The sequence below is a fragment of the Podarcis erhardii genome (assembly GCF_964252035.2).
Source record: "Podarcis erhardii genome assembly, chromosome: 12".
NCBI classification, from domain to species: Eukaryota; Metazoa; Chordata; class Lepidosauria; order Squamata; family Lacertidae; genus Podarcis; species Podarcis erhardii.
The window spans coordinates 38,303,076-38,307,688 of NC_138513.1; positions in this window are offsets into that span (position 1 = coordinate 38,303,076).

The window sequence follows — 4,613 nt, forward strand, 5'->3', positions numbered from 1 at the left end:
GTCAGTTTTAACCAGACTTGGGATGGTCTTTGGAAGAAAATTGTTCGCACTTGGAGTTTTCCCTAAAGCTCAGGTTTTAGTTTTGGTCCCCTCATTGTATCCATTGCATTCTCTGTAGGTAGAAGGACCAACAATTGTTGTGATCCCGGCTGGAATTTCTCTTCTGGGTGGAATTTCTGTGGGGACAGAAGGTTGCAGCTGTTCATTCCACCATCACAATCTAGTTTAGCCCTCCCAGCAAATCCTCCCACCAGTTTGGCCGCTAGGATCGTTGCATCGCTGTTCAGTTCCTCCATCTGCTTGGGGCCGGCTCACTCATGAGACAAGATGAGGCAACTGCCTTGGGCAGCATGATCCACAAGGGCAGCAGATTCAACCTCCTATGAATACATTGCCCACTGCTACTGCTGCAGCGGTGGCAGAAACAGCTCTCCCTTGGACGTGCTCCTTGGAGGCTGAATTTGCTGCCTCTCTAGCGGTCTCTTGGCAAATAGGAGATGCTGTTGTTATAAGAATTTTAAGCATAGCTGTCAAGTGTCCCTTATTTGAAGGGACAGTTCCTTATTCCAGCACCATGTCCCGCTGCTGTCCCTTATTGATGGATGTCCCTTAAATATCCCTTAAATGATGTCCCTTACATTTCAAAGGAAGCAGCTCCTCTCCCTCCCTCCTTGCCGGCCAGGGAGGAGGGAGGCTCCAACTGTGTTGCTTGGCTGTGTTGCTCACCCAATAAGAAGTCTAAGAACGACTGGGGGGGTGGAGCTTGCATGCCTTGTGTGTGGCTAGTTAATGCAAGCTGAGGGGGGTTTTGAATGCTGGACGCCATTTTGTTGCACGTGCTGCCGCAAACTTTGCAATGCAAAGCCAGGCCGGGGAGCCATCTTAAGTTGAGGCTGCATAGGCCTTGTGGTGCATGTGATTCAGATTCTATTCAGTTGAACCTCTGGTTACAAAGTTGGTTTGACAGTGTTCTCAAAGTTATCAGCATGAGTTTGACCAGACTGCAGGAGGACAGGAAGACTGGAGTGCCAGGAACAGGTGAGGCTGCAGGTCCCTTATTTTGGCTGCTGGTCCCTTATTTTCAAGGCTGCTAGTCCCTTATTTTCAAATCTGTAAGTTGACAGCTATGATTTTAAGGTCTTACATATATAAAATAAATGTTCATAAATGTACCAAGCAAACACACACACATATAGAAACCACATGCCTGAAGCATGTCCTGAAACCATTTTATCCCTCCCAAATTGACCTCAAATATTTCTCTGGAAGGTCGAAGGAAAATGGAAAAGCCTCCCCATTGTCTTTTCGTTCACAAATCCTGGTGTGTCTGTGTATGAATAGGGTGAGCCTATGACCTGGATTCAGGAATAAAGTAGTTATCATCACAAAAGAGTGGCGAAATGGCCCAGGTAATGCAATCAGTGATCCATTATCCTGGCAGACAGGAGAAAAACAATGCACTCAGATTTCTGTTGTAGACCGCCTTTTCTGTGATGTAGGTATGATGTATCTGGGGTAGTGGTCTTGGGCTACACCCCTTCTGTGATGAATGTATGATGTTTCTGGGGGTGGTCTTGGACTCTAGGGCGGGCAATTTAAAATGACTATATGAGGCTCTGGGTCCTCCTCCTCTCTCCTGTGTGTGGGGGAGCAACAGTTAATAAAGATCAGGCTTACTAGCTGCATTGCTTCTCAATATTCTCGGGTTGGTCTCTGTTGTTTTCTCCTACTGATAGGGAACCTACAAAAGGACTCTATATGGGCTCTTGGGTACCCCAAAAGGGGAAAGGAGCAGATTTATTACTTATATCACTGTTCTCCCCTCATTCTTGTTCCTGATATAGATCTTCATTCACCCCTTCTTCCCTGGGGTGTGTGTGCCATTTTATGTGTGAATCAAGCTCATTCTACACTTACTACAGGACGGGAATTGTATATTATAATGAAAGATTGAAGGTGAGCTATGGGAATCCAAATGGTTAATCTTAAAGTGCGGCAGTACGCCCTGCATTACTGAGGCCTCTATTTGAGGGTTTTTTTTGGTCGAAGTCTGGTTTAAAGATTTTTAAAAAATCTGAAAGAGAGAGAGCAGAAGGGGCCTGGAAGCTACCCATCAACAACCGTTGACACCTGGGCAGCAGGCCAAGCAGGTACATGGGTATGGTGATCTCAAGCTGACTCTGAAATATCAGGGTCAGCATCCAAAGGACTGGGATTAGGTAAAGGTAAAGGGACCCCTTACCATTAGGTCCAGTCATGACCGACTCTGGGATTGCGGTGCTCATCTCGCTTTACTGGCCGAGGGAGCCGGTGTACAGCTTCCGGGTCATGTGGCCAGCATGACTAAGCCGCTTCTGGCGAACCAGAGCAGCACACGGAAATGCCGTTTACCTTCCTGCCGGAGCGGTACGTATTTATCTATTTGCACTTTGACATGCTTTCGAACTGCTAGGTTGGCAGGAGCAGGGACCGAGCAACGGGAGCACACCCCGTCGTGCGGATTCGAACCGCCGACCTTCTGATCGGCAAGTCCTAGGCTCTGTGGTTTAACCCACAGCGCCACCCGTGTCCCACTAGATAGTCGAATACAGTGGTGCCTCGCAAGACGAAAAGAATCCGTTCCGCGAGTCTCTTCGTCTAGTGGTTTTTTCGTCTTGCGAAGTAAGCCCATTGACGGCTTAGCGGACCCCAGAAACATCATACATTTAGAAAAGGGGTGGGGGGAGGAAAAAAAACCTGCAGGAACTCACAAGACATTTTCGTCTTGCGAAGCAAGCCCATAGGAAATTCGTTTTGCGAAGCACCTCCAAAACGGAAAACTCTTTCGTCTAGCGAGTTTTCCGTCTTGCGAGGCATTCGTCTTGCGGGCACCACTGTATTAGATATCAAATCAAATCAAATCAAATGCTGCTCATGCAGTTCTGCAAGCGGATTCAAATAGTGAAGGCACAATGAACTGTTCTGCGTGCAGAATATAATGGGGTGCAAATTTCTTTTCCTTGCACAAGGGTATCTTCAGCATCAGTTCTTGGGTAAGTTGCTTGCATAAAGAGAACTGTTTATTTATTTGTTTAATATTTAATATTTATTGAATTTGTCAGTCGCTTTATTTTGCCCAGGGCAACCCAAAAGCAACTTACAACCAAACAAATAGACAATAAGCCCCACATAGATACATTGAAACATAACAAAAGTAGTCATAAACAATGAATTAAATATCAAAAAAGTAGACAACCAAAGTGAGCAGTTTCCACATAAATCATGGATACAAAAAATAAAGATACAAAAAATAATAATACCAGTAACAACAAAAACCCCTAAACAATACACCAACCCAACAGTTTGTTGAGCAGCCTCAGCTTTTGTAGTTGGAGTCCGTTCTCCCAGGACAGGTGGGAAAAGGCCTACAAGGCATGGAGCAGCTTTTCCACAACTCATAGCCAACTATCATTGCCTATCCTAAGGTAACATGGTAACATTACAATATAGAGCCCCAGTATTCAACAAATTAAGAGGCAAAATCCAACAGCAATAGGTATCCGTGGCTTTTAGTTGTACATATATACCGTATTTTTCGCTCTATAAGACGCACCAGACCACAAGACGCACCTAGTTTTTGGAGGAGGAAAACAAGAAAAAAATATTCTGAATCTCAGAAGCCAGAACAGCAAGAGGGATCGCTGCGCAGTGAAAGCAGCAATCCCTCTTGCTGTTCTGGCTTCTGGGATAGCTGCGCAGCCTGCATTCGCTCCGTAAGACGCACACACATTTCCCCTTACTTTTTAACAAGGGAAAAAGTGAGTCTTATAGAGCAAAAATACGGTATTTGCAAACTACTCTTGTTTTTTTTTAAAAAAATGAGATTGTGTTATGAAAGCAGTTCTGTAGATAAAAAAAAAAAATGTTTGTTGTGCTTCATGACGCCCCAGATCTGCTGCCTTCTTCACTTCTTCAATCTGTGATAGTCCTGCCATCTATGGTCTGGAGAGCATTGCTCCCAAGCTAGTTGTAAGTAAGTCCCACTGAAGCAAATAGAAAAAAGCTAATTAGCAGTAATTCAAGATCTAGTACTTTCAATGAGACAGTGACAACTCGCTGTAGCTGGACTGGAGCCCAGGCTGTGCAGTGCAGAAGTTCTCTTGCTATACATTTTTCGCACTGCTGTTTAAAGTATCTGCATCCTTTCTGAAGTGGAGCAAAAAGGCTAATGTACTGTTTAAACCACAAGGAGCACCGACAGTTTATAAATTACATTAGCTAAACTAACACAGGATGAGACACAAGTAAATACAGGAAGGGCAATTCTGCTGTGGTTACAAAGTCAAATAAGACCAATATGTCAGTGTTAGCCAGCTATATTGTCCTAAACTTACCCCGTCTAACCTGTGGCAAAAGTACCGGTATATTCTTTGTTCTAAGCAACTTTCCTCAAGAAACAAACTGGAGGGAGAGTACACACACACACACACACACACACACACACACACATACACACATACACACAGAGTTTATTTATAATTTTCATTTTTAACAAATAAACATTTCAACAACAACAACAAAAATTAAAACAATTCTTACCTATCAAACCTCGGCTTCCCTCCCCCTCTTTCAGC